The 25,356-nt window shown below is 43.5% G+C and overlaps 1 protein-coding gene across 1 annotated transcript in view; it reads right to left on the bottom strand.

Moving 5' to 3' along the window:
• RBM20 (RNA binding motif protein 20) overlaps positions 1–25,356 on the bottom strand; it is a 1,237,556-nt gene that overhangs the window by 829,188 nt on the left and 383,012 nt on the right. The window lies entirely within an intron of this gene.

Genomic DNA, 25,356 nt, shown 5'->3' with positions numbered 1-25,356 from the left:
TTCTAATTTTCCTAAAGTGCTTAGTGCTTTCAACTACAGTTAAATATAAAAATATGTTGTGACTCTTAGACTGAGTCGCAACCCTGATATTTTCTTAGATGTCATTGGTCTGCAGTGATGCTTGTTCACAATACAAAAATTAATACAAAAAACAACACCTACATGGTGACTGATAAAAAGGTACATAAAAACCCAACACACAACAACATATTATCAAAAAAGGTGCAGTTAAAAATACATAACGGTGATGGATTTACAATTGTTAAAACCCAATAATGAAATCACTTAATGTTAGTCAGTCCTTTCTGGTAAAGAGTGCCCAATGCTTTAAAATTGATAATACTGGGTGCCCTAAGAAGGTATACAATTTTTCGTCTATGTTATGACCTTTCAGTTGTTTCGTTTCAAAGTCCAAAATGCAGCGGGTTTCCTGTTTTCGGAGCCTTATTTCTCGGTCTCCCCCCCCCCCGGGGCCATTTTCAATTGCATGGATTCCGAAATAGTAAAACTATCCATGTTGTTTTCATGGCATTCAGTAAAATGTTTTGCCATCGGATAGTTCGCATCTTTATTTTGTATGGCTCTTACATGTTGTTGTACCCTTATATTTGGTGCTACCCACGGACCACTTTTTGCATTTACACATTAGAATATATACCACATATTCGGTATCACACGTGATTTTTTCATTAATATATTCAGTTGATCTTGTTATTGGATGCTCAAAAGTGGCACAGCTCTTTGCAAATTTGCACATATTGCACCTTGTGCATTTGTGAAAACCTTTCTTCCGATTGGTCAACCAGGCACTAGCATCCTTGGCTTCTTCTTTATCCATAAAACTGTGAACCAATTTATCTTTAATTGAAATATTTCTTCTGTAACTGATATCTGGATGTTGTTTCAGTGAGGCCCCAATGTCTTTGTCAATAGTTAAAACTTTCCAATGTCTCTGTAACACTCGTTTCACCTCTGTAGTTTGGCTGTCATACGTTAGTATGAGACGCACTTCCTCATTCTGATTATTCATTACTTTTTCTTTGTCTGCCAAGAGTTTTTGTTAATATATATATTAACCGTATGTGTGATTTGAATATGAAATGAATAAATAAATATTTACCTTTACAAACTAGCCTGATTCCTGGTTCAATGTGACCTGGGGGGTATTTTGAGAAGGGTGTGATATGAGTGGTATATCATTCAGAATAGTGAACTTGTAGACACAAATAAATAAGCGTTTCATTGCACACTGTGGGTGTGTGCCTGATTGAAATCCTTAACCACACGTCAGGATATTTCTAAAGCCATTGCCTTTCTGTTTTGACAAGTACATTTTGACTTGATCAATTCATCATGTATTGCTTTCTGTGTTCACTGTGGCATAGTGTGTGTGTTCCTTACAGCACAACTCTATAGCATTCTTTCCTTCCTGTGGGAATTATGTTGATCATGTGCAATAGGCAACTGTGAAATGCATATTGATAAAATGAGTGCCACAATGGGTCAGAAGTGAGCTCAGTGTGTGAAGTACCCATTGCAGAGATATGTGTTCATATGCAAAATTAGAATATCACATCCTACAAAGGCTGGCTGAGCCTTTCCTTTGTCTGAAGTTTATTACCTGCCTGCATATGTAAATGGTTTTGCAGAACAACATCTGCTATTATCAGCAATGTACCTGCACCAGGTAGAGGTTGCTATAAAAACAAACATATCCGTATGGTGAAGGTCTAGACATTGGTTTGTTCATGTGGAGTGTTGTAATACCTAAGCAATCACCTCCAACGATGAGCAGAAACTGTTAGTCCAAGAGGTGAATAAGTATCCAAATTTAAGACTATGGAACAAAAGCGTTCATGCTTGTATCCTGGATTTGCCAGCAGATTGATACAGTGATCCTGGTCAAATCATACAATATATCTTACATTACTGTGCTATCTTCTGTGAGGTTTGCCTACTTGCATGCTGCTCGTATCGTTTAGCCCATAACTTGATCTTTCTTCTTATGTAGGCCATTTGGGTGGAAGGGTTGGTAGACAGAAGAGAGTGGACCAGATGTTGCAGGCCTCAGGCAAGCATATTTTAAGGTCTGCTTGTTTGACACAAAAAAAGGTTTGCTTTTTGGAAAAAGTCAAAGATTTTTATGCATGTTTATAAATGAAAATGTCACAAGCCATTGTTTTGGAAGTATTTAAAGCTTTAAAATACAAAAGACAACCCGAGATTAAATTTGTGAAATCACATTGATTGGTATGCTGGTACTTATATACTTCCCTTGATGATGGGGAGAATTAAGCTAAAGCCATTCACATTTTGCATATAATATTTTGTTTAAAAATTGTCATGTTTGGTAATGTGATTTGTGTACTTTCCAAGTCCGATTTTATGAAATGAGATTCTTTTAGTTCATGGTAAGAACTAGAAAAGAAAGTTTTCAATTGCACAGTTGGCACACATCAAAGCTTCACCCCTTAACCAATGTGTGATCCTGGGCATCTCACTTAATCTTGTATTGCCTAACCTCTTAATATTGCCAGTCCCTAAACCTTCCAAAATTGTCAGCCCGTTAGAGTGATTTCCTTCTCATGATATGATCTTCATTAAAGACTTAGGGGGTCATTATGAGTTGGGCGGTAAGGGATACCAGTCACCAGTAAGGAGACCGGTGCCGGTAATCCCTTACCACCCAATTCCGAGGTCCCTTAGCGGGAACCGTAAAGGACGTGTGGTTTGACCACACGTCCTTTACGGGCCCCGCTAAGGGACAAGGGCGCTAATAACGGGCCTGCTATTCGCGGGCCCGTTATTAGCGCCTTCCCCATTCCCATTGAGCCCTATGGGGGCTCAAATGGGAATGGGGAAGGGTTGGTTGAATGGGGACTTACCGAGTCCGCACAGGTCGGAATGTCCCGGTAAGTCCCCATTCAACCAGACCGGTGCCGGACCCGGTATTGGAGGCAGCCATGGCACAAATAGCGCCATGGCTAGCTACAATCTCGGAATGAGGGCCTTATTCATGGTTTCACTGGCTGTGGAGTTGATTGTATTTTAAAAGTGAGCATATTTATATCGCACACCACAGGCATTTGTTCCTTTGCTCTCTAATGGCAACACTATTTGAAAACCATATCCCACTTCTAATCTCAGTCTGTCTGGATAAAGACACCTTCCTGGTAGTTTCTAATCTTCATCCACTATCCCTGCTACGCTGTGTGTAGCTTTCTCCTTCCTTCCAATTGTTCTCCTCTATCCATGTATGAGCACTTTTGCATTCTGTGAGGCAGCTAATGTGAGTTATCTGTCTATTATGGGTTACATGTACCTTTTGCATACAATCCTGCATTAATACTACAGGCTGCATACCTTCCTGGATGTTATTGATAAAAAATTATCCTGTATGTACCAGAACATTAACCTCTTCATAGACTGCTAATATTGGCCTTCAAATGCTACTTGTTTATCTTTCTGAAGAGGGTAAGGGGACTTCAAGGGAGTAAACGTGCTTATTATGCTGCAAGACAGCATATCAACCTGTAGGTTGTGAGCGCGACAGGCGGGAGGCGCGACCAGTTTTCTTGATTCCTTCATTCCTTTGGTTTGGTGGAGCGGGGCCCCAAAGATCTCAGTGCCCAGGGCCCCACAAGTGCTTAAGATGGCCCTGTGCGGACCACTTGTAGCACCCACTTGTCTAATGTTATTCTTAGCCAACGTTGGTAAAAACTGCTTACTTTCCCTCCCACCGGGGTGCTTCGTGAGAGAGGAGGAGGAGGATTGTCAATTTTGCTTGCTCTGGGTCTTGGCGTGGTCAGAGCCACGTTTACCCCTATAGGTGTATCTGCTTGTTGACTGATGGTATCTGTCTTGAAAGGTATTACTCTGCGTTTTTTGATTGTAGGAGGGGCAGCTGAAACCCCTGTATTTTGAAGACGCACCTCGAAAGGATCGAAAATGTCTACGATCTTTGTGCCGTATCGGTGTCAGCCTTTATACCCTTGAGATGGTCGTCAATCTTTTTTCCAAAGTGGTCTTGCCCATCAAAGGGCATATCTAAAATCTGAGCCTGAACCTCTGGTCTAAAGTTCATAGCCTTCATCCAGGCTTGTCTTCTCAAGACTGTACAATGAGCCATTTGTCTGAAGCCTGACTCCGATATGTCCACAGCCATGTCGATCATATGGTCGGAGGTAGCCTCGCCATCCAATATGATTGCTTTGGCCTCCTCTTGCAGATTCGTAGTCAAGTGCTTGGTCAGCTTGGAGATACGGAGCCGCAGCTCACGGTCCAGCCTTTCAGTCATGACCAGAGAGTTTGCAGCCCTAATGGTGAGTGAGGCCGACAATGATACCTTGCGGCCCATGGCTTCCAATTTACGCCCTTCTTTGTCAGGTGGAGCTAAAAAAGGCGAAGATGGATTAGCCAACCTTTTTCTGGCTGCAACCGTTATGACGGAATCCAGTTTGGTATGCCCACTGAGGCATAATGGTGCCATGTCCGGTGCTTTATACTTTTTCTCCAGTCTTTAAACGAGGGCCGGTGTGGACAACGGCGTAGCCAAAATTTTCACTCCAGTATCCAAAATCGTGTCCAAAAAAGGGATCGTAGTGACTGTCCTTCTACATTTGTCTCTATGTTTATAGAGCACCAATCTTTTCTCTTCTGATGCAACTTGCAAATTAAAGAGGTCTGCCGCTTTACCATTTATGGTATGAATAGACACTAGATCATCGGGTGGGGAAGCGTCTTCTTTTTAGGCTTTTCTGCAATGTAATTGTCCCACTCGCTCCGCATGTCTGGCTCATGGTTAACCTCCCCTTCTTCAGGGTCTAAAAAATCTCTGAAAGGATCTTCCTGCCAGTCAGAAACGGATGCGGTGGATGGAACTATCGTGGGGTCCCTTGAGGGTGGTCCCATGGGGTCCCTTGTGGGTGGCCTTAGACAATGATCTAGGAGGGGACATCCTTGTCGGCGAAGCACTGAGCGTCCTGCTCCTGGACCTGCAGGGAGGTTCCGGTGAGCGTGCTCTCTTCTGAGGTCTACTCCTGTTAGAAGAGCTTCTTGAAGAAGGTGAAATCTGCCTTCGAGGAGATCTTTCCATCGGTGTAGAGGAACGATGCCTTTGTCTCTGACACCTATTAAATTTGTCAATGATCCTCTGCATTGAAAGCATGAGTTCTGGATCATATGGGTTTGTGGGTTCCTCTGGGTTGGGATACCAGGGAGGACTGTTCTCCTTGGGAGTGAGGATCGGTTGCTCAGGAATGAGTTCAGAATCCGAGAAATCCTCCTGTAGGATTATGTCATGAAGTTCTGCCATTTCTTTTAAGGGAGACAGTTGGGTTTCTATTGGCAGATTGAGGGCTTCCGGTGTATGGAGGTCTGTGTCCATTGGGTTGAACGACTCGCTTTCCTTGAAAGGCGTGTTTGAGATATCCGTGGATGGTGCCTTGGACTTATTCTTCTCTACCAACATGGGGTCAATTGTCATCGACGGTGCTTTCGTCGATGGTGGTTTGGGCGTCGGCTTCGTCGATGAGGATGGCGTCGACAAGGATTTAGTAGATGACGAAGGCTTTGTGGGCCAGTGGTGCTTCTTCTCCGTCGACGATAGCTTCGTGAACGAATGGTGAGATTCTTTCATTGGCGATTGCTTAGATGTGGCCGATTTCGACAACAATAACTTAGTCGTGGACGACAAGGTTTGGAGGGTTGTCTTTGATGTCTTGGGTTTCGTCTATGGCTTGCTCGTCGGTGGGCCTCTGTCGCTGGTGCCGCTCGTAGACAGTGTTTTCGATGACGATTGGCCCCGCCACCCACTGGAATTTTTGAAAACTTCTACTTAACTTTGGAGGAGGTTTTCTCCTCAAGGTGCTTCTTCTGTTGGTTTCCAAGGGAAGGTGACAGAGATGTCAATTCCATCTTTTTCTTGTGAATGTCATGTGGATTGAGACAGTATATGCACTGCTCATGAGGGTCTTTCATGTAGATCAGCTTCTTCTTACATTTAACATAGTCCCTGAAAAGGGAAGGTTTCTTGGTAGTAGGTTCCTCTGACATGGTGTTAAGAGAGGATTCCCTCGACGAATTTTGAGTGAAAACCAGTGTTTTCTGAACCCAGAAACTCTGTGCAGGAAGAGTTTGATCAGGAGATCAAGGTATAGCTGTTTTTTGAGAATAAATATTAAGCTAATCTCAGAGAGCTGAGGATTCCCTCTAGTCTGTTAGACTGCAGTGAAAAATCTGAAGATGGCTGCCTGGGGAGGGGCTTAAACCCTGCCACCTCATTGGTTAGGGCCATGAAGGTTCTTTTTACATAAAGTGCAAGTGCAGACCTGAGTTTTAATCAACTAAGATTTAAGCTCCTAAGATTTAAAGCTTTAAATAAAGTGCCTACATTCCTGGTATTATTCAAGGTGCACCTCTCAGTCATATCTCAAAATATGACCATTCTTAAACATAAAGTGCAAATGCATTTCTAGATATTTTTCAGCTCTGATTTCAGGTTCATAGGATCATATTCCTATCTTGATATTACATTCCATCTAATATGTTATTAATATTGATTGGCCATATACAGCCACATACCGACCAGATTGTTATATTACTTTAAATCTGAAGATACAAAGCAGAAAATAAATGCATACACCTGCCCTTCAGTTCTTATGGTTCCTAAAACTGCTATTCTCTTTCCATAGATCATCCAATTGTTGAACCTCTACTGCTGTATACATGAGGAAATACGTATGTCAGATATACACTATTCACTTGAAATACCAGGACTATTGCTATTCTCCATACAAACTCATGTTCTTTATCAAAACATGAATTTCCTTGAAAACGTGACAATGTTGTACGCCCTTGGGCTCTTGGTGTCTAAAGCTATAAGATACTTTGCCTTTCTTTGTCTTAATGGTTCCTCTCTATCTCCACTTGAATTTAATCAATTGCAAAATACCTTAATGACGAGTAGTCCACCTGGGACTCTTCCTCCAAAGAAATGTAAAGTCTTTGTTTGTAATGGCACTTATGCGTTGTAAACCTTCAATGCAAGTATTGTGCTGCGCACATATCATTTGTCACAATCACATGGTAGAACATAGTAGAACATATATCATCATCATCATATATAGCTTTATTCGTAACATTGCCATAAAAGTGCAGAAAACAGAAAATAAATAACAAACACAATAAGAGATGCACAGATAAAACTGAAGATCTTTACAAACGCCAGCTAGGACAGCTCAAATCATGTGGTCAATAAATCCTCTCATGCCCAAAACTGGATAATTGTACCCTAGCATTCCGCCCCCCTAATTAAGAACAGTTAAAATAGGGAAAGCTCTTATACAAGCAAATACATCTATATAAAGTGCAAGTGTTTAATCAAAAATAGCATTTGATAGAATAAACATGTGACACATTGGCTCTCACATGTCTGTTTTATGTAGTTATTTTTCTCTTAAGGGAGGATGGCTAATGTATTCTGTCATATTCATGCCAAAATGACATGCTTTACATTTTAAACATCTCATAAAGTCACACGTTTCTTGGTTAACCAATTGGTGCCCACAGTGTCCTTCCTTACTTTAGGAAAAATGGGACCAATATTGTCTTCAAAGAGGCAGGCTTAAAAGTCATAAATAATCTCTGACCGACATATTCAATTCAATCCTAAACCTTTTTCAAAGCTCTCCAATGCTTTTTCAAAATATTCTTGATTGTATTGGATTTGTTACTAATTGTTGTAATGAATCGGATTCTCTTTGAGTGCTCATTTTCAGTATTAGCCCTTCTTATCGACAAATCTGTAGGAATTGCTTGCATCGAACATAGAAAATGGTGGCTCTTCATTGCTGAAAAGTCTATATAACATTTTTAAGACTAGGCACATCCCCTTCTCTGTCATTTCTATTTTAAAACTGATATTTCACCCCAAATAAATGTCTGGCATGGTCCAGCCAAACTGGACATTTTGAGAAAATGTGTTAACCGGTAAATGTAATTAAGCAATAGTATGTAATAGGATTTTATCCAAAGCACTGTACAAGAAGTTGAAACAGTACAATAATAATGCTAAATTACATAGTGCATAAACAATAACTAAAATGATGAATAAGTTTACATCAACAATGGCATCATTGTGAAAAAAACATCTACAGAAAATAAATTTTAAGCCATTTCTTGAACTGGTGTCGGTTATCCAAAGCCAATAATTCCATAGTTAAGGAGCTAACAGTTGAAATTATTATTACTACTATTATTATTATTATTATTGTATTTATTGAGCGCCGACCTACATTTGGGAAGCAATAGAGCAATTCTCAATCATAGGGGATAAAACACAGTGAGGGAAGCAGAGAAACAAGCAGCAGGGAGCTAACAACAGGGAAGGGGGATGGCGGGCAAAATGGCAGCAAGGGATCTACACGCAACCAGGGGAGCAAACAGTGGGGATACGTTCATCCAGTCTTGGGTGGTGTTGGGGGTTGAGGATGTGAGGACGTAGGTGTTAGGGAGGAGCCATTCTTTGAAGAGAAGGGTTTTGAGCACCTTCCTGAAATGTAAAAGGGAGGAGGAAAGTCTGATGTTGATGGGGTGAGGTACCAGAGTCTTGGGGCATGGAGATGGAAGGTCTGTCTTCTGGTTTCTTTGCTTCCTGCAGTAGCGGAGATCAAGTTTACGTCTACACACATCCTTACTTCTGGAGAACCATAGGTGTCCAGAGAGAACTCAGTGAAGTAGTTTGGGGAACTCGGAATGACAGGCTTGTAGATGATGCAGTTGGATCTAAAGATGATACAGGCTTGTAGTGGGAGCCAGTGCTGTACGATGAGTGTCAGGAGATGTGTGCAGGACACATCTCAGGGGAGCCAGGATAGTCAGTGGAAGGCCTTCCAATGGGCATTGTCACCATTCAGGTGAGAGGGGACCAAGCCTTGGAAAGTAGATCTGAAGCTGTTTTCTGTGATGGGCTTGATTTTCTGCAGAAGAGAAAGTGGGTACCAAGCGGTGTGTGGCAGTGGGATCAGTCATCTGCGTGTATCATGTAGTTCCTTCAGGAGGGAGAAGCTGGAAGTGCTACAGTTAAGTGTTTTCTTGTTTTCTGATGGTTCGTTAACTGAAGTTCTGTTCTTGAATATACCAGGCTATGGAAGGTTTAGGCTTCAAATGAATGGACATGTGAGGGTGTGCTAGGATTAGAGAGAAGACATTAAGAAGCAGAGCTAAACTGAGCAAAGCATTCTAGGGAGATGACAAAGAGATAAGTGGCGAGCCTGAAGAAGGATGTGAACAAAGTAAGGACATGGTTCACTGATTTATTATTAAAATAAGATTTGTAAGGACTAGCATTCCTTATCTCTATGGGTGATCCCTGCCTATCTTGATAAATAAGGTGCTCGTCCGTCATGTGTAAAAGTCCAAAATGAAATAAGTCTGCTGTCCAAAATTAACCTAACTGACCCTACCACTATGAAAACTAACTTATAACAGGAAAATAAATCCATTCTCCTGAGGGTACTTCAAGGACCAGTCAATAGTGTTCTTGTTTAATACACCATTCCTAAATAGTCTCTTGTGACTTCGTGGATTTGTGATTCTTCAAAGGTACGGTTCTCAGCTCCTTGGAAATCACTTTTGCCGATCTTTTGTAGGATCTTTTATTAAGGGTGCCGATTTCAACGTATTGTTGATTTAGATTATTATTCTGCCAGCCTTTCTCTCTTGGATGATTATAATTCAGTTAATTCTGGCCTACCAGGCTTGACACACATTTCAATGGGTTAGTCCCTCTGAACTCTGATTCATAAGGTTCTTTCGCTATACTATTGTGTACTTTGTGTACTGAATGTTGAATGCTTTTCCCAAGATGTTACTATCCACTGTTCCCTTCTCTTCCAGCTTAGATTATTAGAATGCCTTTGTCCTGATTCACAGCCTTTAAAGTTCATTAACTTCTGATTTAACTCTATCTGGTCAATTATACTGAGATGAGTTACTTGCATGGTATGATGATTCCTGCGGTCCTCCCATGACTCCCATTTCCCGCCGTTACCTTCAAATATGCTGGAGAACGTCCACTAGAGACTTATACCTCGGGAGCCCTCTTTCTGGTCTCGTCTTGCCGTCGGCGTGTCTCCATCAGCGTTCTATGCTTTGGGTTTTCATTGCCACATACGTTTTTTCAGTTTCTCTGGGAGGAAGCCCTTAAGCCCAAGGGAACCGGGAGCACAAATTAAATTAACCAACAGGAACTGGATACCACACTGTAATGTCTCTCCGATGTTGAAGGCAAGGTTTTGTGGACCGGCAGTCCACCATGGCTGCTATGTGGTCTCGCCACCACCTCTCTCTGAGCTCCTGCCCTTCCGGTTGCTCCCCCTTGGGATTTGCTGTAGCATTGGTATTTTTATGCTCTGCAAAGTCAAGCGAGTATAAAAGTCGGGGCTTTCATGGCCTATGTACTTCTCTGTCTCTGGATGTTTCGTTGCTCAAGGTCCTCCTGTGCCTACACAAGCAATCCTCTCTCTCTACAAGTCTCTCTTGTTAGGTGTTGCCGAGTTTACATACTTTAATGTACTTGTCCCAGTGGGTTGGGCGTTTTGATTTAAAGGGACATGTTCTTCTTGATAATAACAATGTCTATTGAGTGTTTCTTCATCCCAGTCTTAGTCTTTAGTATTTTGTAGTTTTGTAGGGCATCCCATGTAGACCACACAGGAACAAAAGTCCTTGTCCCCAAAGGGGGAGTCCCTCCTGCTGAGGTCGCACTTGCCCCAACTCATTGGGAGGATGTTGCATAGCAGGCTCACCTCCGTAGCCTCACAGGAGAAGCTCCCCCTTGGGCAGACGGGATGAATTCCCTCAATTCGTCACAGATAACAAAGAGCAATGAACAGAAAGGGGGGGGCATTAATACTAAAACATATACATAAAAACAGATACTCAAATCTCTGTTTAACCGGAAGCTAGCATAGGTGGCCGGATAGGCAGAAACATTAGAAGAGAATGGAAGACCAATCTAAATTCTTAGGGAAGAGTGCAAATTCGAATGTAGAGGGTAGAGTGCATAATTAGGAAGAACCACATACAAGGGGTAAGACAAGAGTTTGAAACAAAACTTTTATGTATGCAAAGTTTAGGAAATTGTTATGAAGCAGCTCCCAGCCTTCTTAGGTTGACATGCTAGGTTTATTACAGCTTCTCAGGACACCATCACAAGCAGTTACATAGTCCTTAAGTAAGTTACATTAATAGGACAAACACTGGCAGCCCATCACCCAGGCTTCTGGCTGACTAACTCCCAACATGGAACATTCCCTCAGGCATTCCGACACTCAGACACAAACACTCCACATGACATCACAACATTCCTTCTGCATTCCCACTACCAAGCTAAGCCAGACACAACACATCTCCTCCCCTTACATTGGCACACAACACAACACATCTCCCCTCTTCCGACAACAGCACAAGACATTACACAACACACCTTCACACACACCAGCATAGGACATACACACCGACTCACATCATCTGGGGTAGCACGTAACACATGCTCTAACAGTCTACCACTCACCTCATACCCGATGCAATGGCCAGGCACACCGGGACCAACAACCAATATCACTGTCACACTCCGGACCCTGATGAAGGTGAAAAGAGTCATAGAAACGCACAAAGTACAGCTAAAACAGCCGCACCGCATGTGCACAGAGAATATAAAAATAAATTATCTGTGGTAAATAAACCACAAAATCAGGGCAATGCGTGATCATGCAATGCCTAACACCACAGGCACGCCCAAGCCCACCAAAACCGGGGGTGCTACCACCCGTACACACATCCCTAACCAATGCATGACTTATACTGCAGTCACACCCCTACACCTACTGGGGGCGCTACCACGCAGATACCAAACCATTCACCTTGCGTGACTAACCTCAGTCACGCCCCGACAATTGGTGGCGCTACCACCTCACACAGCCATACCTGGGATAACCATGCATAACCTCATTATAGTGACACCCCGACAGAACTGGTGGGGCGCTACCACCAAAAACATGCGTACACTGTTTCACCATGCGCAACTCATCACAATCACGCCCATAATGCATCACAATCACGCCCATGCTGTACTAGAGGTGCTACCTCCAGACACCACATTACGTGCCACTACCTCCCAAATGCCTTTGTGTCATACCATTCCACACCCATACTGACAACATGGCTGAAGGCGCTACCCCCAGAAGACACATTTGGAAGATAAAAACATGCTGACCTGGCACTCACACCATCAGCAACCATACTTATACGTTTCATATAAGCTTAACCCAAAACTAAAAACACGGGAGGCGCTACCCACTCAATCACCAGACAATCATATCGACACCCATACAAGGGATAATTGAAGTCGCTACCCCCAATATGACTATACTGCCCGGATCAATACAGATGTTCCATACTGTAAACCATACATCACATAAAACAATATGCAGTATACATTGCATTGTTCTATACATTTAAATTGATGCATTTGCTAAAACACTATACATGTCATGAAGCCCAAACCAAATCCACTCCTAAAAGTCCATGCCGCAATTAGCGACCTAACTTCTGAAAATCCTCAAACGGTTAATTCTGGTTCTCAAGGCCATAGATATCACAAATCCCAACCCAAGTCCAATCCTAAAAGTCCATGTCGCTTCTGCATGACCTAAAAACTGCAAATCCTCAAATAGTTATCACTAGATTTCTCACATGCCTACCTCACCTAGCATCAACCAACCAGAAGAATCCATGCAGCAAATTGACTAAACTTCCCAACACTATTGCTGGTGCTTATGCTTATGCTTAAAATCCTAAAAGTCCATGCCAACTCCTGTGGGCATAAACTGAAAATCCTCAAAAAAAATTAATAAAAATTAAAACTAGGGACTTTACAGCATGTCCAACCCATACCCAAAACCATCCATACTCCAAACACCAGATACTTGCTGACCACCATAGAGGCGACCGTCAACTAGGCACGAAGAGTAAACATAAGCATGGATAAAACACCAAAGGATACATCAGATTACTTTCATTTTCCTCCAGATCTGTAAGAAAAAGTCACCTTCCTGTCCAGTCCCCGAACACATGGATCTGTCCCACGCCGCAAAACTCCTGACAGAGTTCTGATCTTTCCATCCGTCACACTTGTTGGAGGAATTTGCCACTCCCTCCAATTCGATTTCACTTAGTTTTTAATAATGTTTGCCAACCGCTGCAAACCCGCACTTTCAGGCTTGCAATTTGCTGCCAATCCACACTTGCGAGTAAGAGCACCTTCAACAAATAGAACACACGCTGCGGGGTGACCATGGACCGTTTCTGCTCCGTTTCCAATCTTACTCTATGAAACAACGTGACATCATCACGGCGTAGCCGGGTCCTTTCCTCAAGTGTTCCAACGCTTTCCAGGGCACTCGAACTGACACGGGATAGTACGGGTCACGTCCACTGACTCACTCAGAGGAACGTTGGACGCACCACATTCCTTTCCTTTGCAAACTCCATGAGCAGCCCACAATACGTCATCATTCATGGATTCGGCACAGAGCAGCGCCCAGCTCTGCCGACCAATTACTTGTCACATGTTATGCCGCATAGTTCAAAATTAATATCCTTGCATCTCAAGCTCAAACCTTCCTGCTACAGCTTAAAATGCCTTTCATCAAAAGCTCAAACCTTCCTACTACAGCGCTAATGTGGAGCTCACTTTGTACACTTCCCTTACGGTTTAACATCTGCTGTCTTTGGCCACCAAACCCTCCGCTCCATAAGATTACAGGCGCAGTCACCTCCATATGTGTCCCTTCTAAGGAAATATTTGCCCATATTTCTTATCCATTATATGGGGTGTGAGTCCTTCCTTGTGGGCTATTGCCAAACCTCAGCTTCTTCCTCCCCCCCGCTGCCCTGGGTGATGGGCCTTACTTCATTTTTGGGGCAGTGTCGTCCTTTTCTTCCTTCCTGCACCCCCCACAGCAGGGCACCAGCTTTCCTTCAGTTTCACACTTGGGTCCTTCTTGATAAAAGTCCAACTTCATCGCCAATGTATTGAAGCAGCTCCCAGCCTTCTTAGGTTGACATGCTAGGTTTATTACAGCTTCTCAGGACACCATCACAAGCAGTTACATAGTTCTTAGAAAGTTACATTAATAGGACAGAAACACTGGCAGCCCATCACCCAGGCTTCTGGCTGACTAACTCCCAACATGGAACATTCCCTCAGGCATTCCGACACTCAGACAGAAACATTCCACATGACATCACAACATTCCTTCTGCATTCCCACTACCAAGCTAAGCCAGACACAACACACATGATGAATTTTCTTGAAGTCAAAGCGATAGAAAGGACAGGGTTGGGCTACAGCAGCACTTTGAGCTTGTTGCAAGAAAGAGTCAAAATTATTGGTGCCCAACAAGCAGCTGAAGTGAAGAAAAAGAAATAAAATATGAATAAATTCAAGAGGGTGCTGAAAAAAAACGGAATCTCACCTTTTTTGGGGTTGAGAAAATAAAAGCGAGAGGACATCCAATACTTGACAACAGAGAGAAAAGCAGATCCATGCTGATTAATAGAGATATTGAAAGAAGGAAAGTGAAGAAAAATACAAGTATCATCAGAGCAGAAATGAGCTTGGAAACAATGGTATGAAATCAAAGACACCAAGGGCAATGCATAAAGAGTAAATAAAAATAAGGGGAATAGGACAGCTCCCTGAGGAAAACCATAAGAATAAGGATAAAACCGTGAAAAAGATAGCTTCCATTAAACAACAAAGGAACAATTATTATTATTATTATTATTATTATTATTATTATTATTATTATTATTATTATTATTATTATTATTATTTATTACATTTGTTATACGCCCAGGACCCGGAGGTATCACGGCATAGTTACAGACAATGTTCTATATAATGTTAAGGTCAGGCATAGAGATGCCTGATCTAGGACAACGCATTGAAAACAAACTTATATACAGATATATACAAGAGACAGGGACTTAAACTTACGCTGGTCTGGTTGAGTGTATGTATTATACTGATTGAATAACCAGGTTTTGAGGAGTTTTTTGAGTTGTGGTAAGGAGGTTTCATTTTTGATGTTGGTGGGGAGGGCGTTCCAGTGCCTGGGAGCGAGTACTTTGAAACTGCTCCCACCTGCTTTTTCTCTTTTCATTCTTGGGACTTCTAGATTATGGCCATTGTTCGATCTGAGGAGTCTGGTATGATTTTTCTTGGTGGCTGCATTGAGGGGGTATTTTGGCGCTTTGTTAGTAATGCATTTGTGGGTGATGCTAAAGGTTTTGAAGAGTATTCTAGCTTTGATGGGGAGCCAATGGTTTTCTCTTCTAATATTGGTAATGTGGTCAGATTACTTTATGCCGAGTGCCGCTTGGAGGGCTTTATTTTGCATCAATTGGAGTTTGGCAAAGTTTGCATTGGATGGGTCTAGGAATAGGACGTTACAATAATCGAGCTTTGAGAGTATAAGTGCTCTTGCTAATGTAACGCATTTTTTGGCAGTAAGGAATTTGCGGATGAGGGAGATGAGTTTGTATGTGTAGGAGGTGGAGGAAGCTAGGGTGCTGACTTGTTTGGTCATGGTCAAGGAGGCGTCTAAGTAGATGCCAAGTGTCTTCACTTGTTTGAGTACTGGGATTGTCATGCCATCAATGGTGAAGGTTGAGTAGGCAGTCTCTAGGGAGGTGATTTTAGATGATGATCCTAGTATTAATAACTCTGTTTTGTCATCATTGAGACAGAGGCTGTTGTTGGCCATCCAGTTTTGTATTAATGAGTAGATTATGTTGATAGACACTGTGTCTTGCTTGTGGTTCCCTGTGAGGGGGATGAGGATTTGGGTGTCATCTGCAAAGTTGGTGTAGAGGACCCCCATAGCATCCAGAGCTGCAAAGAGAAGCTTAGTGTAAGCATTGTATAGAGTGGGTGATAGGCAGGAGCCTTGTGGGACACCCAAGGGAACTGGTAAGGGGTCAGCTGATTCTTCACCGATGGCCACTCTTGAGGTCCTATCTGCGAGGAAAGATTGGATCCAGTCTGTGGCGTCGTTTGCAAGATTGAAGTTATTGGCTAAGGTGGCGCAGAGTTTGTCGTGGTCGACCAGGTCGAAGGCCGCTGATAGCTCTAGTAGCATGAGTAAGCAGAGGTTGCCTGATTCTTTGGAAGAATCCATTTGGATCTTCAGGTCGAGTAATGCTGGTCGGTACTATGGTTTGGTCGGAACCCTGATTGTCGGTCCCCCAGGAGTTGGTTCTGCTCTAAGTGGTTTTGGATCTGTCCATGATTTTCAGAAGAAATGGGACAGTGGTTATGGGCCAGTAGTTGGTGGGGATAGATGGGTCCAGTGTTGTTTTTTTGAGGAGGGGCGTTACCCAAGCTTTTTTAATACTGGCAGGGATTAGGTTAGGACTAAAAGAGGCATTGACAAAATCGGTGATAATGGGTGCTAGTGTGGGAGCACATGTCTTCTTTGCAGTTGGAGGCTTTAAGTTTGGCAATAGTATCTAATACTTCTTTATTAGTAACTGAGGTGAAGTGAAAAGGGGCACATGAGGTGGTAGTTGGAGTGATGGTTGCTATTTTGGGAGAGTTTTTTTTCGCCAAGGAGAGTTTTTTTTGCTGTCAATTTTCTTTTGTAGGAGCGTTATTTTAGGGGCTAATGCATCTTGTATTGTAGTACACCAATCTTTACTGGAGTTGTGTGGTGCTGAGGTTTGGCCGGGGTTCTTGAGCTCTCTTAGGATGGCAAATAATTCTTTACTGTCCGAGTTGGCATTGATAATGCGCTGGCTTTGGCATTGGCTTTGTGGGCGATTATGGCTGACTTATATTTTTTATTGGCTACTTTAAAGGCCACTGCTGATTCTGGGCTATTGGTTTTTCTGTGTCTATGTTCTAGTGATCTTTTCACACGTCTGAGAGTGACTAGTTCTTCAGCAAACCGGAAGCGGGACCGTTTGTCCGGTGTCCTTGTTTTTGTGGTAATGGGGGCAAGTGAGTCAATGGTTTGGGTTAGGCATTGTTGGTAACAATCCGCTAGGTAGCTAGGGTTCTTTGTGTTTGGTGTAACCATGTTTAGTAGAGAACTCAGAATAGGGGATAGATTATCAGCTGGCAGCTTTTTAATATTTCTAGTTTTGAAGGTGCCCGATGGTTTGGGACTGATAGGATCGGTACTGCTAGACTCCATTGTGAAGCTAATGACAGAATGGTCTGACCACGCTACCGGGAGGGTGTTAAGGGTGAGAATCCAGTCTAGCGTTCTACCTTTAGAGTGGGTGGGTTCATTGATCATCTGCGCAAAGTTCATGTCTGTCATGGCTGTGTGGAAGGCAGTAGCTTCCGAGTCAGAGGGGTCTCCGAATCCTAGGTTAATGTCACCTAGAATGACACATTTGGTTTTGAGCTTAATGATGGGGGTGAGCAACAGTGGGATGTCTAGGTTGGAGTGTGTGTTTTTATTAGGAGATCTATAAACCACTAGGATGTTTGTGGTGGTTTTAGGGTTGGACGAGAATTTGACTAATAGGAATTCATAGCCCTGTATTTGTTCCAATGGGCATGCTCGATATTGTAGTGAGGTTCTGGCTATTATGGCAACTCCTCCTCCTTGGATGTCGTTTCTGTCTGTTCTGAGGATACTGTATCCTTGTGGGATGGCAATGGTTAGTAGTGGGCCTGCGGCTGGGTGTAACCAGGTTTCGGTAATAACGAGCATATGAAGTTGTTGATCTATGATGAGGTCATGGATTTCTATGGTGTGTGCTCCCAGTGATCGGGCATTGATAAGTGCACCCATGAACTTATGAACGGGGACCTGTTGTGGTGTGATTTTTGGGTTATGGGACTGCTTAGCATTGTTTGTCTGGGTGGTAGGCTTGTTTTGCTTATAGGGGTGGATTTTGCTTTGGCGATCATTAGGCAAGTCAGTTCTTTGTGTTAGGATGCTAGTGGATCTACAAGGATTGGGTCCTAGGTAATTGGCCTTGGTTCTGACTCTAAATCTATTAAGTCTGGTGATGCCTAGTGATGGTGTAGTTTTGTTATTGGTCATGAAGCCAGGAAGGGGTGTGAGGTGGTGGTATGATGGGCTAGGGCTAAATAGCTTGGCTGTAGTGTGGGAATTAGGCTTGTCATTATGATTATGGGTTGTGGTGGCAGGGAAAGGGGCTAGTGTGGGTAGAAAGTGGGTGGGGCATGGTACTGGGTGATGCCGCTGGCATCCTAGTCTTGCTAGGCCTCCTTTAACTTTGATAAAGTGGCCTCCTGTGCATGGCGTAGACTGGGGTATTATGCAGAACTGGAACATTATGATGGAAATGACAGTTAACATTGTCATTATGGGCAGAAGGTCAGGTAGTGGTGGTGAGCTCTGGCAGATAGTCTGGGCATCTTGTGATGGTGGGGTTGTAGTAGACAACAGCTAACCACTCAGTATTGATACATGGGGCAACAATTAAATTAACATTTCCAGCATTCAATGTTGTAACATGTGCGGCAGCATTGTGGCAGAGCTAGCACTCAGTATTGAAGCATGGGGCAACAATTAAATTAACATTTCTGGCACTTAATGTTGAAGTATGAGAGGCAGTGGCTGGATCAATATTCCTAACAAATGGAGTTGAGACAAGAGTGGTAAGGTAGTATGACTCTTTATCATGTTAACTAATAGGCTTGGGGGTGGCCTTGTAGTGAGACGAAGTTCTTGGCTAGGCTAGTTCGGGGTCAAATAGAACAGCGTGAGCAATCATTATTACAGTTTAACTCTAACAGTTGAATGAGCACAGCACACAAAGTCTGGTTAGGATGTGTGATATGTGATACCTGTTGTAGCAGGCTCTACACACTGGGATAGAAGTGTGAAGTACTAGATGGGGTGTAAGTCAATTGCGCTGGGTATGCGAAATACCATGCACCGGCTGTGGATATTGTTTGTTCGTCGCTCTTGTAGAGATGTGGTTAGTATGCTAGGTGAAAGAGATTACTTGCGGCTAGGTTTCCCCAGGCTGAGTCCTGAAGGTGGATGCTCCAATATGCAAAGTGTTCCGGTGTTGGAATAGGACATGGGACAGCGGTTGACGGCGGGGCCGGATTATCCAGGTGAGCGCGGTCAGGAGGTAGAAATTCTAGAGTCATCGGGTACTGAGACTAATAAAGCTTTTTGTTTTAGTGAAAGTATAATATTGTCAAACTTGGTGAGAAAAAAAGTTGGCAAAGGTGGCAGAGACAAACATAAAAGTAGAAGAGGGATCAGATGGGATGGTAGTGAAGATATTACTTTATTCAAAGTAGGAAAAAGAAGTTTAGGAGAAGATTGTAACTTAATTAAGCAATATGCCCCGAGCAGCGGGGCCATTACCTGAGTCGGTAATGCCCTGGGGCCATAGTTAAGGCGCATATAGCTATTAGTACCCCAGCGCGCAAGATATGCGTGACTGGGGCACTAAAAGCTGCAGCATTACGGGACAGACAAAAAAAACGACCAAGAAAATGGCCGCCGGGAAAGGGAAAACGGAGTCCATTTTCCCTTTCCATGGCGGCCATCGGAGCGAACGCACTGGAAACAGAAGTGTTCCCAGCGCATCCGTTCCCGAAAGACGACAGAGAAGAAGGTAAATGGGGTTGGGAGGGAGGGAGGGAGGGAGGGAAGAAAAACGTATCTAAGTCCCCGGCGGGGGACGATGGAAGCCTCCAGCCGTGTGGAGGCTATGAGCTGGGACATCCCCGCTCCAAGCCTCCACACAGCTGGAGGCTGCCATCGTCCCCCACCGGGGACAAAGCAGGCAGAAGGTAAGTGGGCGTGGGAGGGTGGGGAGTGGGTAGGGAAAGGACAAAAAAAAACATACCAGAATCCCCGCCTGGGGACAAAGGCACCCCGCTTCGAGTCTCCTCATTGGCTGAGGGACTGCCATCCCCCTCCACCCCCCCCGCCGGGGATAAAGGCATGGAATCCCGTCCGAGGGATTCCCGGCTGGGTAATGCCTCAGTGAGGGCCTATCAGAATGGTCCTTTCATTCTGATTGCACCCTTGCCGGTTACTAATAAGTGTTAAAGTGTTAACAAATAATTGGCCTTGACTTGTTAAAGGGAATGAGAGTAAGTATAGAAACATACAGAAAAAGATTGATAGTTGCCAGTAATTCTTTCTGCCATCTAATCTCAGCTCTATGAAGTAAAATCCTTGACTTTTTTAAATAATCAAAAAACCATGCACGTGGAGGTCTACCTGTTAGTGTAACTAAAGGAAGAAGACAAAGATAGTCTAAAGATGAGTGAATAACGTAATGGAAATTATTAACAAACTAAAGGAGTTTTTCTGTGCGCTTGAAAGATGGGAAACCCAAGCCTTATATATCAAGCTGTGGAAACTGCTATAATTAACTTCACAGCACTCCATGGGCCTCATTACGACCCAGGCGGTAAGGGGTTTACGGCAGCGTAAACAGCGCCGACCCTTACCGCCTGATTCCGAGGTCCCTTAGCTCCATTGAGGATTTAACACCTGCTTTTAGCAGGTGTTAAAATCCATGGCGCTAAGGGACCTTGTTGTTAATTACGCCACCGTAATTTACGGTGGCGTAATTTACGCCTTCCCCACTCCCATTATGTCCTATGGGGCAAAAATGGGAATGGGGAAGGGTAAATGGGGATTGGGGACTTACCGCCCCGCCAACCTCGGAATGGGGCGGTAAGTCCACCAACCACCATGGCGTAAACGTAGTTTACGCCATGGTGGTAAAGGTACGACCCAGGCGGTAACTTACCGCCTGGGTCGTAATGAGGCCCCATCTCTAAACTCTCAACTTTACATAGGAAAATGCAAAAACAAATTCCTTATTTTACTCCCATCCTTAAAGGTTTACCATATTTGGCAGCACATTGATCTGGCCAAATCTGCAAATCTGAACATTCAAGCCAAATTTAGATTTCATCAATATTTTCCTGCTGAAAATGATTGTTGAAAAAAACCTGCATCATGCACTATTTAGCACACAATGGGCCTCATTCCGAGATTGGTGGTAGTCATGGCGCTATTTGCACCATGACTGCCACCAATAACGGGTCCGGCACCAGTGTAGTTCAATGGGGACTTACCGATGTAGTCTGACCCTGGCGAGACCGGTAAGTCCCCATTGAACATGCCATTCCCCATTCCCATTGAGCCCCAATAGGGCTCAATGGGAATGGGGAGGGTGCTAATAATGGGCTCGCGACTTGCAAGCCCGTTATTAGTGCCCTGGTCCCTCAGCGGGACCCGTAAGGGACGTGTGGTCAGACCACATGTTCCTTACGGTCCCCGCCAAGGGACCTTGGAATAGGGCAGAAAGGGATTACCGGCACCGGTCTCCTTAACAGTGCCCGGTATCCCTTACCGCCCACCTTGTAATGACCCCCAATATCTCAAAACTGACCTCATCGGTTTTCAAGGTTTTTGGCACACACCTCTTCCTTACGCTGAATTAATGCACACTGTAGTGGGAATTCACCATATTATAAAGATATTGGGGGTCATCAAGGGTTGGGGTGAGCAGTAAAAATGCAGCAGTAACGCTATTACTGCCGTTTTACCACTCCCGAGTTTGGGCGGAAAGTTGGAGATTTACATCCAGTTTTGAGCTGGATCCACTTTCCGCCTGTTTTAGGTGCTATTGCCACGGCGTTAATAGCACCATGGTAAGAGCACCCAGAATGCCCCATTGGGTACAAGGGACCCAATGGGAATGGGGACATACCGCTTACCCCTCACCCCCACAACTCGGGATCTGCGCTAATAGCACCGGACCGAGTTGCGGTAACACTATTTGCATTAAGCGGTATCCTGGCAGATTTACCGCCAGGGTACATCCCAACTTGTGATAGAGCCCATTGATTGTGAAATGATTTCCAGAATCTTGCGCCTATTGACCATTCCAAACTATGAGGAGAAAAATCAGGAACTACTAAAAGAAGATTCTTTCATCATGATACATCTTTTAAATAAATATGCTAACACCAGCCATGCACAAATGAAGTCCGAGATTACAACCATTAAAGAAGAACACTCCCAAGCAAAAAAACAAGATTTGATTCATTCATTCTATGAAAAGAGAAATGTTAAATTATTGCATTGCCACAATGAAATACGTCAAAGAACAATGAGGAAATTGCATAGGGACCAAGATCATTACAACATTGGCAGAATATACATCTTTGCTAAGAAGTATATAAATATATATACTTTTCTATATGCAACCTGAATTAGTTCTTGAGAAATCCAAACCTTCAAACAAAACACCTGAGTCATTGGATGTTACTTCAGTAGAAGAAGAGACATTAGTATCTGCTTCCAAGATTATCCCCAAACAAAGAGATTCTTTGGGGGGTAATGAGCATTATATACTCAGAAAGAAACATTGCATCAATACTAACAAGAGAAGACATGCAAGAACCAGGTGAGGCAGAAAGATGAATAAGCAGAGGCAGGGCTTCACAAAAACGAGGCCATTTGATAACTTTGTTTCGGACCCGATTTCAGACAGGACAGATAGTCAGTTTAACATGTTTAGCCAAAATTTGACAGTGGTCAATTCCTTTGATTGAGAATGTAAGTATGACAGAGGTGGATACCTTAGACTGTTTAGAGGCATTTGAACAAGAATCAATTGCAGACAGTGCAGATGTCTACCCAGAACTAAGTGCTCTACAGATATATGGCTAGCATAGTCACTTCAAACCAAATCCATTTTAATTCCAGCGATTATGAATGATGGCTACATTTCTCAATACGAAAATGCGGTCAAATCAGATATTAAGCAACTGCACTGGCATCACAAAATCACAACCAGTTCTGAACAAATAACCCTAAAACAATTACCAAACAATAATGAATGGGTTATCAAGCCTGCAGACACAGGTGGAAATGTTGATTTTTGGGGACATCAACTGTATGTTCATGAAGTTGCAAAACAACTCTCTGATCATATGTTATGCTAAATTGAACCACAACCTAACAGAGAACTACAATTACTTACTAAGGGAGAAGAACAAGTTACTTCTTACCTTGTAACGTTCTTTCGATGGGATGTTCCTCTGACGTATTCCATATCTTTGATGTTATCCATTCCAGCTTGCTGGCCTCGGAAATGTTTTCAGTAGAGGGCGCTGCGCATCAACGTCCCTCTAGTTGGTGTCCCTCGACAGCCTCCGTGTCGGCGCCGAAGCTTAAAATGAGCTGTGCATGAATTGGTTTTTGAACTGCAACTACAAGGGAAGTTTTACTGCAGGGATGGATGGGAGGGGCGATAAGGAATACGTCTGAGGAACATCCCATCGAAAGAATGTTACAAGGTAAGAAGTAACTTGTTCTTCGAAGGGATTGTGTCCTCCGACGTATTCCTTATCTTTGATAGCCTCCCATAGCAGTGATGTAAAGAGGAGGTGGGAGTAAAATTTGAATATTTCCCTTTAAGAATGTACAGAATGTAACACAGCTTTCACAAATCTTGTCTCCTGACTAGAGGAGGAATCCAGGCTTTAAAATCTTGTAAAGGTATGTGCAGACGACCATGTGGCAGCCGCACAAATGTCTCAAATCGGAACCCCTCTTTGGAGAGCCGAAGAGGCTGCGATACCTCTGGATGAATGAGCCCTAAGATGTTGAGGGGGTTCTTTCCCTGCCAATTTGTAGCATTCTAGAATGGTTAAAATAATCCATCTTGAAATGGTTTGTTTCGTGATTGGCAATCCTAATTTGAGTCCTGCATAACCTACAAACAGTTGGTCTGCTTGCCTTATCCTAGCAAGTCTGCTGATATAAAAACTCAAGGCACGCCTTAGATCCAGCCTATGTAACCTCTCTTCCTCTTTCCCTGGGTGAGGAGGAGGGTAGAATGAAGGTAAAGTTATTTTCTGCGTAATGTGGAATTCAGAAACTACCTTTGGGAGAAAATTAGGCTTCACTTGTAAAACAACCTTGTCTTTATGAAAGGTTGTATGAGGAGGTTTGCAAGATAGAGCTTGTAATTCGCTAACTCTTCTGGCAGATGTTAAAGCCACTAAGAATACTGTTTTAAGAGTGAGAAACCTTAATGAACAAGAATGCAGTGGTTCAAAAGGAGTACCCATCAGACAATTTAAGACTAGATTTAGGTCCCACAATGGAACTTGAAAAGGCTTTGGGGGAAAACATTAGTTAACCCTTTCAGGAATTGGATTACCAGGGGTACTTTTGAAATATGAAGACTCCTCCACAGTGCATTTAAAGATTGACAGTGCTGCGAGGTAACCCTTGATCGTAGCAACTTGAAGACCTGAATTTGCTAAGTAGAGTAAGAAAGATAGTACTGCATGAGAAGGGTTCGATATTCTTTTCTCTACACCAGCTGCAGAATTTGTTCCAACGGCAGCGGAGTAAAGTCTTTGTTGCTGGCCTTTTAGCTGAAAGCAACACCTCCATGACATCATCCAGGAGCTCCCAATCCTTGTATCTCAATCTTTCAGAAACCAAGCGTGAAGGTTGAGGGTTTTGATGTCTGGATGGAGAACCTGACCTCCCTTCTGCGAGAGAAGATCCTTCCATTGTGGAAGACGAATTGGAGGGCAGATGGACGGGGCATTTCGGATCATAGTTTTCCTGAATCTTCTCAACCTCCTGATCATTTGAGGAATGACAGGGACTAGAGGAAACGCGTATAGAAGTGGAAACTCCCAGTCTACTACGAACGCGTCCCTTAGAGCTCCTCTCGGGGGAAATTCCCTTGAACAGAACTGATCGCACTTCCTGTTGATGCTGGTGGCAAACGGATCCACTTGAGGGGTTCCTCAAAGGGCGAAGATCTCTTGAAGGACTTTATGAGCTAGCTCCCACTCGAGGGAGACTGTGTTCTGCCTGCTCAGAGCGTCCGCCGTTAAGTTCTTCTCTCCGTCTAGGTGAACTGCCAATAGAGAGATTCCTTCTTGAATTGCCCAAGACCAGAGCTGCATTGCCTCTCTGCATAGTGGCAGTGACCCTACGCCTCCTCTTTAGTTGAGGTAGTGCATGGCCACTGTGTTGTACGTCATTATCAGGACATTTTTACCCTGTACTGATGGCAGAAAAGCTTTCAGCGCTAGTCTGATTGCTCTCAGCTCCAACAGGTTGATATGTAGTCTGGACTCCGATGGAGACCAATGACCGCTGATGGTCAAGTCATTGGCATGGGCTCCCCACCCCATGAGTGAGGCATCCGTGACTACTGTTATCTCCGGCCATGGTTGCCAAAACTGTTCTCCTTTCAAAATGTTCTCCCAACAGGCCCACCACT

This window comes from Ambystoma mexicanum, chromosome 8, assembly GCF_040938575.1.
Source record: "Ambystoma mexicanum isolate Mex_15411 chromosome 8, UKY_AmexF1_1, whole genome shotgun sequence".
NCBI lineage: Eukaryota > Metazoa > Chordata > Amphibia > Caudata > Ambystomatidae > Ambystoma > Ambystoma mexicanum.
Note: the sequence above shows the minus strand (reverse complement) of the source record. Positions and strands in the feature narration are given on the sequence as shown.